The sequence below is a fragment of the Sitophilus oryzae genome, unplaced genomic scaffold (genome assembly GCF_002938485.1).
Source record: "Sitophilus oryzae breed Bouriz unplaced genomic scaffold, Soryzae_2.0 scaffold_980_pilon_pilon, whole genome shotgun sequence".
NCBI lineage: Eukaryota > Metazoa > Arthropoda > Insecta > Coleoptera > Curculionidae > Sitophilus > Sitophilus oryzae.
In genome coordinates this window covers 3882302-3896041 of record NW_022147617.1, presented here as the reverse complement: position 1 = coordinate 3896041, position 13740 = coordinate 3882302, and positions in this window count along the sequence as shown.

Here is a 13740-nt window from a genome sequence, read left to right as displayed (position 1 = left end):
TCCAAAAAAATCCTGTATGGGTATTTCGCCACTGCTGCAAGAAAATCTACGAAATAAATTACGCTGCTTGTCAGAAGTTATGTTTACGGTAATACAAATTTGCCTAACAAAGCAAAAAAAAAGCTTAACGTTTCGGAAAGTTATCTCTTTCCGTCCTCGGAAGCAAAAAAAAACAAAGAATAAAGAAAAAAACTATTTAAAATATTTAAATTCAACAATTCGAGAAGACTACTTTTTTTAAAACAGATACAATTATTTTTAATAATTATCCTATTTTTTTCAACAGAACGTCAACGGTTTCTTGTAGACGTATCTGTTTAAAAAAAAGTACAGTGTTCTCGAATAGTTGAATTTAAATAGTTTTTTTCTTTATTCTTTGTATTATTTTGCTTCCGACGACGGAAAGAGATAACTTTCCGAAACGTTAAGCATTTTTTTTTGCTTTGTTTGGCAAATTTGTATTACCGTAAACATAACTTCTGACAAGCAGCGTCCGTTTAGGTTTAACGCAGAAGTGTTTACAAGAAATAATTATTTTATAGCTAAAGCTAAAGCTTATTTTAAGCTTTAAAGCTAAATTATTCGTAGTTATGTAGGATTTGTGGTACAGATTAACATACGAAAGGTCTTCAACCCTCCGACCATGCAAACCTCCCCTAAAGGCACATTTTTTTTTCTAAATATCTCCTAATCTCCTATGCGGTTAAGTAAAAAATCCTAGTTGTGAAAAATATTGCTAAAATTATTTATAAACTGGTGTCTATAAAGGCAAAATTTTATTAAAAGTGTCGTGCAGCGAGCTTTCAAATTTTTAAATAGATTGTGTTGCTGAGAATCATGGCCTCTAAAGCAAATTATATTCTTGAATTTAGAGAATTAAAACTGAGGGAAGTTTCTGATCTCGATAATTCAGTATAAATCGATTTTTCCAGTGGCATTCAACACAAATTTAAAATGAGGAATCAGTCTCAAGATTCACAAACAATGTACAGGGTGGTCGAAATTGGTCTGTTTTAACAGAGAAACCCTATTTCGTGACTAGATAGAGCAAAACCGACATAGATGTCATGGGCTCAATTTCTGAGAAACGTTTAATGGCGTAAACCGCCTGTTGATATTTTCACCAGAGAAGAACAATCGTAGAGAACCGACAAATCGAATGCCGCCTAAAAATTTGGAGTGGGAGGTAAATCTGCTAACTGTCATCTCAACATGTTTTCGGAATATGGCCAGCGTTGCCATTGTTAATGATAAGGTCCTGAAATCTTACTATTTTTTATTTGTGTACATAATTATCTATATTTTATCCTTACCTTATACTAGTACTTAAAGAAAGAACTAACTTTCAGAACTAAATATTATTAAAACTTAAAATAGATGCAGGTTTGTTAGCGTTTAATAAAAAATAATTAGAAAATTAAAACTATTAGAAAATGAAATATTTAATAGCATATATAATATATCAGCGACGCTAATTTGAGTTGTGTTATCTTTAATATAATATGTTTTTTATGTAAAATATGATTTTTTTAATATACAGGGTGAGTCTTAAATAAGTGTAAATATTTTCAGGACTGGTAGATCTCGATAAATTAAGCATAATATTTTCTCTTTACCGTTTTTCAAAAAAAGTCCAGAATAACCGAGTTTCTTTAAAAATTAAAAAAAAATTGCTTACATTTTCAGAACCGCTAAATCTTTTCTAGGTTTTCTTTCTTGTAAATTGAATCTACCATGTATGTTCTCATATTATAAAGATATTTTGTTTTTTAATCATTTTAATTTGAATCATCTGCTGATGCACTGCAATAGTAAAGTGTTTTGGTGTATTGTGGTGAATTAGTATTTTATTTTCCTGTTGTAGCACCCCGGTTCCAACTCCAACCCTCAACTCTAATCATGTTATTTACTTTTTGGTTTGTTTTGTTGTAACGCTTGTGTTAACCAATAGTAAAGTGTTTTGGTGTATTGTGGTGAATTAGTATTTTATTTTGCTGTTGTAGCACCCCGGTTCCAACTCCAACCCTCAACTCTAATCATGTTATTTACTTTTTTGGTTTGTTTTGTTGTAACGCTTGTGTTAACAGCTGGTAAATAATCGAATTTTTCTTAAAATTGTTTAATTTGTCATTTTGATTAAAAAAAAACACTTTCTAATATAATTCCCAAGCAAACAATATTATCAGATACGATTTGAAAATACCCCTCTAAAAGGAATAGGTTAGAAAATGGTTAGAACACGGTAAATCCACAAATCGCGGAAACCAGTTAAATCTTAAAATATAGTTACTATTCAATATGATTCCTAAATATTTATAATATACTTTTTACTGAACACATGTTTTTGAGTGTATAGCTTTTCTCATTTCTTTTGCCTTAATTGAATTTCTTTCAGTATAGCTATAAACATGCGATCTCTCTCGTACGCCAATTTGAAGGTCACAAAACTTGGTCCCCCTCACTTCAATAGTGCCGACGGTTTTTGTCGCTTCTCTACGATTGTTCTTCTCTGTTTTCACTGCCAACCGAGATGCATGGTCTTTTTGAATTTTTTACCATTTTGAAAATTGCCCATAACTTTTGTATTTCGCGGAATAATACAATTCGGTAAAAACGTTCTTAAGGCATTTTTTAACCACATCCAATGGCGTAGTCAGTTTTTTTCTATGCTTGTTCTTTTTATCGGAAATAATGAAAAATATAATTTTTTAAATGGAAATCACAGTTGGCTATGAACTTAAAAAAATGCTGGCGTTTAACCCATTCCAACGATATAAAGTTAAGGGTATCTATTTCTAAGAACGAGAGAAATATTAGGTTTTTTATTTTTCGAAATGGGCCTTTATTTTGTGTAGACCTATTTGCCTAATTCTTTTTTATCACAATTTAATCTATATTATTATTTATCTGCATAACTAAAGACTTTTGAAAAGGTAAATTAACACTCTATATTAGTATTAGCCTTGTATATGAATTTTTAACACATAACGTTATATCGTTGGAAAGGGTAAAACGCCAGCATTTTTTTTAAATTCACAGCCAACTATGATTTCCATTTAAAAAATTATATTTTTTATTATTTCTGACAAAAAGAGCAAGCATAGAAAAAACTGACTACGCCACTGGATTGTGCTTTAAAAAGTTCCTTAAGAACGTTTTTACAGAATTTTATTATTCCGCAGGTTTAGGGGATTTTGTTCTACAAGGCACCTTGATTGCTCTAACTATATCTAAAGTACACCGTTTTAAAGTTATTTAAAATCACCAGAAATTATAGAATATCGAATTAAAAGTTTACAGACTCATATTAATTATCTCAATAAGGATCTGAAAAATTTCTATTTATAACAAGATTAACAACTAGTTGCCCATGCAATAAATACCAGAAAGAGTTCTCATAACTTGCTAAATTTTTATCAAAAATGTAGCACCACTACACAATATCAAAATAATATTAACGAAGTTAGACTAGCGATAATTAGATTTGAATAATTATTGATAAATATCAAAACGATTAATTCTGTCAGTAAGTAGTCAGTGCCGAAGTTAAAGAAGTTTGGCTAGTAATAATTCATAATCTTTGAATTATTGTTGTTACATTTATATAAAAATAAAATCAGACAATATTAAATCGATTAACTTTAGTTTTCTACCATTTAGTCGACTATATAGAAAACCAATTACCGGTAGCGGCTACACAGGTAACTTTTAATCCATAAGTATATTTGGAGATTTTTTATTTTTTCTTTCCGTGATAAAATGTTACCTAAAACTCAAAATTTGTTTGTGACACCTTTAATAGTACCTTAGAATTAAGATCAGCGCTCATCCTAAAATACTCCAGCTGTAACTAGAAAAAATCAAGAAAAACATATGAAGGGTGCAGGGAAAAAGAGGCCAGAGACCACTTTTGACAAAATTTGGGTAAAAGCGCCATCTTGTATTTTTCGATCCAAATTTTCTCACAGCACGGTCAGTTTTGCAGAGCACGGTCAATGCTATGCACAGCAAAAATGATCAGGGTCCAAAATATGGCAAGCGTTCCCGAACAGAAAAGATCAAAGTCTATAATGTGTTGTGAAAAACAACCATACCTGGACTCTGATCGTAAGTACGATACATTACCCGAGAAAAAAATTGGAGAATCACCTACAAAAAGAAATAAGATCCCATCTAAGATATATAATATAAAAAATGCCGTCTTGTAACCCTATTCTTCCACTACAAAAAGTTGTGATATCTCATGTAGAACCAAGTCGGTTTATTTCATTTAGTTTCTATTGAAGCACGTATTCAACAATTGCCTGTAATGTCGTTTAGCCTCGCCACATAAAGTATTCTTAAGGCAGGCGGCCACTGCGAGCGAAATTAAACTAAGCTAAGAATATAAAAAGAAACGGTCTAAACGAAAATAAGTTTCATCGGCTACTGGGAACGATTTTTGCTTAGTAGTCAGCTAAGTTAGCTGCCTTTTCGTATTGTCTCTCCACTATCAGAATTAATCGCTGCGAAAAATTCGCTGGAACCTGTCACAAACTAAAACGAAGGAAACTAAACTACGATTTGAATCTTCGTTTAATTTCGCTCAAGTGGCCGCTGATGCATTTAAAAGTATGGAAGCTGATTTTTACAAATCTTATCTTCGCTTGACTTAGTTTAGTTTGGCTCGCAGTGGCCGCCTGCCTTTACTCCTAATTCCTAATAAAACAATATACTATTTTTAGTCTATAAACAGACTAAAAAATTATATTATTAGCGACAAATTACTTTTTTTAGTCTATAAAGGCTAAAAAAGTAATTCGTCAGCATTGTATCCTTTTAACCCTCAACTGGTAACATGAAATTTTAGTACGCTACAAGTAACACACGTCTGAGAGATGACGGCATGAATGTCAAATGTTTAAAGGGTAATTTTTGTATGAAAAAGTCTCTTAAAAAACAACAACTATATAACATGAATGTGTCTTATAAAATTTCATACATTTTCGTACATTTGTAAGCTTTGTCTTCTTTTTTCGTAAGGCCAATATCTGCATGTCTTTCTCTTTGGAAGCTTGTCCGATATATCTCTAGGGCCTGATACTGGTTGTTCCACATCTTCCAAAATATCCCTTATAATTTTTTTAGGCAGTCTGGAAGATTAGGAATAGTTAGTCGGCATTGGACCTGCTTTTTTATGAGGCTCTCTGCTAGCAAATGTATGAAGTCGAAACGTTTTAACGGGGTTGATTCAAATAAAAAACTTCCCACGGCTGTAAATAGATATGTAAAAAGCCGTTACCGCCCAGAATGATGTGGCCAGTAAGTGAGTTAGGCAGTGGCGGATACAGGGAGGGGCCATGGGGCCCGGGCCCCCTCTAAAATCTGTGACTTGTGATAAATATTAGGCTTTTGGGTTAAAAATGACGCCCTAAAAAGCATATTCTACATTACATTTTATTTTGCCCCCCCCCCTAAAATAAATTCCTGTATCCGCTCTTGGAGTTAGGCATACCCTGATCGGCGGTGGCGCCAAGTGAGGCGACACTGCGTTTGTGAGGAAAAATGTAAACAAGAGCGTCTCTCAGACGCGTGTTACCAGTTGAGGGTTTTAAATTATGCCGTGTTTCATCATATTCTTTCTAAATAGTAGATAGTAACATTAGACACTATATTATTATAAACTTTTTTTCCGATTTAGCTGAAAATTTGAATGCGCGTATAAGTAATTTAAAAAAAGTGAAGAAACGCATTACTAAAAATTGTATTAATCAATAATAAATATGTAAAAATTAAAAAAAAAACGATTAAAAAAAAGTCGCCTTGACTAGGATTCGAACCTGCCTTACTACGGCTCCAACGTCATAGCAGCGTAAAGTCCTAACGCTTTAACCACGCGGCCACCGAGGACTTGAAAGATTCTATGTAAAATTCTTACTTAAAAGATAATGTTTAGTGAAAGTACTTTTTTATTTATAAACATTTATTTAATTCTGTTTTTAGAATTTGTTCTTATAGCGGCAACATAGGTACATTATCTGTAAAAATTTCAACTGTCTAGCTATAACGGTTCATAAAATAGACCTTTGTGACAGACGGACGGACGGACAGCGAAGTCTTAGTAATAGGGTTCCCGTTTTTACCCTTTGGGTACGGAACCCTAAAAACATGTGCCATCTCTCATGGAGAGATTCATAAAATAAAGAGAGGACACGTAAAAAAAAATATTTTTCAACATAGGTCCGATTCTGCTTTGTTTCGTAGCTACAAAGTCTTATAATTTCGATTTATTATATAATTTTCTTCAAAGTACCTACTTTTAGTGATTCGAACGAAACTGAGGGTAAAAGTTTAGTACTATAAGTGCTACATATTTTAATGCTAAAAAAGTGTCGATAAATTCATCAGGGACGTGCATATGGGTTATCACTGGAATATTTTTCAAAAAAAAACGCCACTGACTTTTTTTTTGATAATCAAAATTGTGTAGGCCGTTTAATGCCAATTAAAAGTTATCTCTTGATATTTTGTCGAATTCGGCCTCTTTGATGAAATAAACGCAATTTTATTAATCACAATTAAAAAAATTAAAATAAAGATAAAATTAATAAATTATGTATTTTACCGAATTTGTTATTAAATATTATTAGGTACTATTAGTTATTAGTACTATTGGTCTAACCTGGCAGCAATTTCTTAACAACCCCCCACCCCCACCAAAAACTAATAGCCAGATTCGCGGGTGCCACAATATCTTTGTGCCAAATTTGGTTAAAATCGGTTCAGCGGTTTTTGAGTTATCGTGTTACAGACGGACAGACAGACAGACACCACGAAAATATTTTGTATTTAGGTCATTTATGACTATGACCCAAATAACTCATTTTGAGTGAAATTAAAAAAACTTTTTTTTGCCGATCCTAATAGCCTACCATACCTATTGGTATGGTCGGCTAAAAAATAATGGTATTTAAAATAATTACAAAAAACCCAATTTTTAAAAGTTTTAACATCCTGTAATTCTAAAACTATGCGTTTCCATACACATGTTTATAGGTAGTGGCGGATACAGGGGGGGCATGGGGTCCTAAAAATCTATAAAATCTATAAATTGGATTAATAATTAGGCTTTTCGTTTAAAAATAGCGCTCTAAAAAGCATATTCTAGATTACTTTTCATTTGGGCCCCCCCTAAAATAAATTCCTGTATCCGCCTGTTTATAGGGGTTTTTCATATCTTTTGTTAAAGAATTAATAAGTACTTATTTGTGAGGAATCTCGCCACGAGAGATGGCACATGTTCTTTGAAACACCCTGTATAATATGGTATACATACATATAGTCAGCAAAGGCATTTTATCTGCAGTCAGCAATTCACATTTAATTGCGTTAGAGTACTGTTTTATCAAAATATGTTCTTTCGAATTTTTGATATTTACTTTTATCGAGCGGTCTATTACTTGGGTAAAAAATGTACATGTACTATGTACTGCCAAAAAAAAACTTTTACTGCCAAGCGATTGCCAATGACTGCAAAGAATATAGCCTATGTCTGCCATATAATTATACCCGACTGTTGTCAATGACTGCCAGCGACTTCCAAAAAATGTACATGTAATTCCAACAGTGAGACCCCTCGACTTTTATATACCATATACTAGCGTGTACCAGCGACTTCGTTCGCGTCGAATTAATCATTTGTTATGGTGATGATAAAGCAAAGCAAGAATTTCCATTAACATACAAACTGGATAAAATGTTCTCACATTTATGTCAGCATGAGAAAAAACAATATGGCGATATTATTATATAACTTGGTAATATTTGAGGGGTAGTTTCATCTCGTTGGAATTTGACTTCGAAAAATCCGGTTGCCAAATATAAGCTTTTTACGTCAAGCAGTTTAAGCAGAATAGCGGTTAAGAAAATACCCAACTTTTGGAACACCCTGTATGATTTTTTTAAAACTTTCAAAATATGTAAAAAACCAAATAAATTATGCTTGTCCAAGTGTTTTCCCGAAAGTCTAACCGTTTTTAAATAACAAATATTGTAATATTTGAGGGGCGTTTTCACCTTCTTGGAATTTGAGATTCGAGAAACCCTCCCTTATCGAACCTCTACACCCCACAGTCAATCCGTTTGCCAACAATCAGCTTTAAACGTCAAGCAGTTTAAGCAGAATCGTGATTACTCAATGGTCATATTTTATGAAACACCCTGTATAAATTTATAAAAAACCTTAAAATATGTAAAACAACAAAATAAAATATACGTATTTAAGAGTTTTTCCGAAAACTCACCGGTTTTTAAATAAAAAAATATTTTAATATTTGAGGGATAGTTTCACCCTCTTAGAATTCGAGTTTTGAAAATCCCTTCTTTTCGAACCTCTACACCCTAAAGTCAATCTGTTTTCCAAAAATCAGCTTTTTAAGCCAAGCGCTTTAAGCAGGATTGTGATTAATCAATGACCAGATTTTTCGAAACACCCTGTACACATTTTTTAAAAATCTTAAAATATGTAAAAAAAACAAAATAAAATATACGTGTTTAAGCATTTTTTCGAATAAACTTGACCGTTTTTTAAATAAAAAATATTGTAATATTTGAGGGGTGGTTTCACCCTCTTGGAACTGGAATTTCGAAAAATCTCTTTTTTATCGAACCTCTACACCCTAGAATCAACCTGTATGCCAAAACTGAGCTTCTTACGTTGAGTGGTTTGAGCAGGATCGTGATTAATCAGAATGTCAGTCACTTAAGGATTTTATATATTAAAGTATAGATAAATATTTAGAAAATCGCTGTCAACTAGTGGTTGCAGTCGGAAGGGTTGGACTGCATTAATACATTTTGTTAATAGTCAAACTTTCGGAATTTATTTATTCCATCCTCATGACAGCAACGTGGTAAAAACCTCCCCTAGGTGCACAGCAATTGAATATTGCGTATGTGCATTTTAAGTGTCTTAAACTTCAAACCTTGGTATGAAAATAGTATTTGTATTATTATTTCTCTTTTATTAAACTTCGGAACAGCATAGTTGGATTATTTGGAATAGTGTTCAAGGGTTTCTCTGCCGTGCTTTTTACTTGTGAATTCCATGCAGAGTACGGCACTCCTTTCGTTTAATAAAATAAGTAGGGCTATTTACAAATTTAGCGTTTCATTTATTCTATTTGTCCCCCCCCCTTAATTTACATAATACCCTAGCCCAGTTTGTAAATATTTGTTATCTCTGGGTTAAAAAATATAGCTCAAAAATATTTAGGACAAAACTAAAACAAAAATAACAGCATTCAACGTAATGTCATTATGATTGACATAATGTATAAGTATAGTTTTTATTGTTTTTATTAATCTATTTTATCTATTATTTTTTTTATTTATTATTGTGGAGTCACTATGGAGTACATCATAGAATTTTATTTTATCTTTATTTATTTACGTAAACTTAAAAATTGGTAGTACCGTATGATCGAATAAAAACGGCGTCAACGATGGCTATGAAATGAAGATCGCTGTCACTTTATATGTAAATTTATATGGGAAATGTCATCGATCGTCATTTCCCAGCCAACTGGACGCCGTTTTTTTTTCGATCATACGGTATTTAGAGAAAGAATAATTATGTTTTATATATTAAATTGATGAGTCGGTCTCTTAACAAAGAAAAATTACACAGGCCGACATGATTTTTGTAACACGAGTCAGTTGCAGAATTTCTTCATAAAAATATGCTTCTAATAACAGAAAAAATACTCCTGAAGCTCCTACACGTACCACTTTTCAGTTGCCTAATTACGCCTCTTTTTTGCAGGTAGTCAATTTTATAGATGTCAGGTATTAAGTCTAGGTAGATTCGTTTACATACAGGTAAATTTTATGATGGGATGATTGAAAGGGACGCATTTTGTGCACTATAATATATTGTGAAAAACATAAGAGAGTTCAGTTTTCAGTTGATTTTCGACGTGAGTTGTTCTATGCGTGTAGATAAATAGTACGAAAATGTCAAGTCAAACGCGCCGCAGTTGTAAAGTGTCTCCTGATCGATTTTGTTACATTTGTGGAGAATTTATGGTGCAATCACAAGCCAGACCATTTTCTGAAAATGTGAAGAAAGCCTACTTCAAGTATTTTGGAGTTTTGGTTGGAGATCAAGACAAGCAGTGGGCTCCTCATGTGTGCTGCGTTACTTGTAGCGTGTCGCTTGTGCAGTGGATGAAAGGGAAGAGGAAAAAATGCCATTTGCGGTTCCAATGGTATGGCGAGAACCAACTAACCATTTTGACGATTGCTATTTTTGCCTGACGAAAACTGAAGGTTTTTCCAAAAACAAAAGCACAAGATCGAGTATCCCAATTTGCCGTCTGCCATACGACCTGTTCTTCATGGTGCAGATCTCCCAGTGCCGATCGCGCCCTTAGACTGGCAAGGTATTGTTTTGGAAGATAAGGAAGATATTGAATCAAACAGCTCTGGAGACCAGTGTACTGATCCTACCTTTACCCCAGAGGGCGGTTCCGACAAGCCACATTTGATTGTTCAAAGCGAGTTGAATGACTTAGTGCGTGACTTGGGGTTATCAAAGCAGCAGTCAGAACTTCTTGGATCCCGGCTTAAGGAATGGAATCTGTTAGCCAATGAAACAAAAATCACCACTTTTAGAAAAGAAATGCTCCGTTCTCTGCATTCTACAGTATGGAGGATTCGTTGTGTGCATGTACTGATATCGATGGCTTAATGCAGGAACTTTCTATAGAACATTCTCCCTGTGAGTGGCGCTTATTCATAGATTCGTCGAAATATAGCCTAAAAGCTGTGTTATTGCATAACGGAAATTTAAAAACCCTCTATACCAGTTGCCCATTCAGTGACAATGAAGGAAACTTATGAAAATATGCGCATGCTTTTAGATAGAATCAACTACAACAGGTATAAATGGCAGATATGTGGGGACTTGAAAGTTATAGGAATTTTAGTGGGACTTCAGGGAGGATTTACAAAATATTGCTGTTTTCTTTGTTTGTGGGACAGTCGTGCAGTAAATCATCATTATGTACAGAAAATTTGGCCAGAAAGAAGTGAGTGAAGTATATCCCTCTTGTAGACCCCAAAGACGTCCTCCTGCCTCCTCTTCATATCAAACTTGGCCTCATGAAAAACTTCGTGAAAGCTATGAATAAAGAAGGTGATGGATTTAAATACCTAAGGCAAGTCTTTCCCCAGTTGAGTGATGCCAAATTGAAAGAGGGTATTTTTATTGGACCACAAATCAGGAAATTGTTGGACGACACAAATTTCACAGACACGCTTACCAGGCAGGAACTCAGAGCATGGACCTCATTTGTTAGTGTAGTGAGGGGATTTTGGGAAACAATAAGGATGCGAACTACGAACAATTGGTTAATGAGCTTTTAGATGCTTATAAATCGCTTGGTGCCCGAATGTCTTTAAAAATTCACTTTCTCCATTCTCATTTGTCATTTTTCCCTGAAAATATGGGTGCTGTCAGTGATGAGCAAGGTGAGAGATTCCATCAAGACATAAGGACAATGGAAATTCGTTATTATCGTTATCAAGGACGATGGGATCCAGCCATGATGGGTGATTACTGTTGGTTTTTGAAGAGAGAAGACGCGGTCCCTCATAAAAGGAAAAAGTAAAAGTTTTTGTTTATGTTTTGATCTCGTTTCGATTGTTTTTGTACTTTTTAGGTATAAGTAATGTTTGAGGAGTGTAAACTATAAAATATAATCGGTATATAGGCTTAAGAAGTTCTTAAATCATGTTTTGAATAGCTATCTTAATATATTGAATATTGTAATATTGAATGATGTTTTATTAATGTAACAAAAAAACCTTACGTGTTACGACTTTTTTTTTGCCACTTTCGTGATTAGATAGGTTCATTCTACCACAATATCCTATTGAGCTTTGTGTTACATCGAAAAAATTTTTTTTTGTCGGCCTGTGTTATTTATTATTATATCAGTAAAACCATCAGATTGTTGAAGAGCTGTGACAAGATCTTTTTAGATTGAAAGTAAGGCAAGTGGCGCTAAACGTTTATTTTTCATGGAATCTCTGCTATAAATTTTAATGCATTTCAAACATGAAAAATGTCTCTCAACCCAAGTACTTGTAAATGGTGTAGTAACAAACCAAAACAAACAATTTGAAAGCCTCTGGAAATATATTTCCAGGATTATTCTCCTTAAATTATTTTATGCTCGAAATTATCATATCTATTATTAATACCTGCAATTTGTTCATTAATTTATGTTGGTCAATAACATTTTTTGTTTGTTAAATCACTATTAAATGCGTTGGAAATGTATTAATATAACAAGTTTGTTAAATTAGATGTTAAATGCGATGGAAAATTTTTATAGGATTCTTCAAATTTCGGATCTGCAAGAGATAAATAAAAATAATTGAGACATACGAGTACCTATCAGCAAACCTTATTTCTAAATGTATCACAATGTTATCTAATATTTCATAAAATAAAATTCGCAAAGATATTTGACTTTTTGCCGCTTTTATTAACATATCGAATTGAAATAGCACAGAGACTTTTCTGTAATATCTGTTGTATCGTCTTCTTGCACGGAATAAAATAACGCGCTTTTTTATTTCGGATTCTTTTATTTCTGTGGCGTGTTCTGAAATACAACCAGTCATATCACTTTTAATAATCTCGGACAAGCCCGAAGAAATGTTTCCAATTTGCTTTAAACGTTTTTTTTTGAATTTTCATATAAAAGTTTTAAATGCTACGTTTCTAAAAATTTTCAGTTTCAACTGTTATCTAAAAATAACAGTTTTGCCCATCACTACTACGTATAATGAATCATATGAAATATCCCCTTAACGAAATGTGATATATCTCCTTATGAAATATCCCGAATATCCCCTTTACATCTAAGCCTACCGAGCCTCCGCGACTTCATGCGAAGGCGACCGGAGATTTCGCCTAAGTTCCGCCTTAATATGATACAACTCCCGACTTACGTCGCGTCGCTACCGCTCGATGAGTTAGACAGAGACAGAAGACTGCCGTACGTCGTGCATCACCTCTGATAGTAGGCGATGTAGAAAACGCCGAAGAACGGCACTCCAACGGTCAAAATTATTTTGTTTTCTACCGCAGCGGCACAGTCAGCGATCAGCGTACGCCAGCGGTAGTGAATATGTTAAAAATAAAATAATGTTATACAAGACCACAAATATTAAAATAATATTGATTATTAAAACACACTTCCGTGTATTAACAGTATTTTTATGTATTGGCAACATTAATAGTAAATAATGTAATGTAATTACTTAAAAAATCGCTTAAATTCTGCCAAAATCTTAGGGTAGGCGCCGCCTACCTTGCCTACCCTGACGAGCCGCCACTGAAAAAAACGGCGTCCAGTTGGCTTGGAAATGACGATCGATGACATTTCCCATATATAATTTTACATACAAAATGACAGCGATCTTCATTTCATAGCCATCGCTGACGCTGTTTTTATTCGATCATACGGTACTACATCCCGAAAGCTTGACTATTAACAAAGTGTATTAATTCAGTCCAACCCCTCCGACTGCAACCCCACTAGTTCCTAGATTTTCTTTCTCGCTAGCCAGTCGTTACTACGGTCTGCTTAAATATTTTTATTTTTTTTTAATTGGAAACTAATTTTTCTAATTATTCCATTAAAAAGTAAAGTACAGCATCGAGTGCTAACTGGAAAAAGTCGTGAA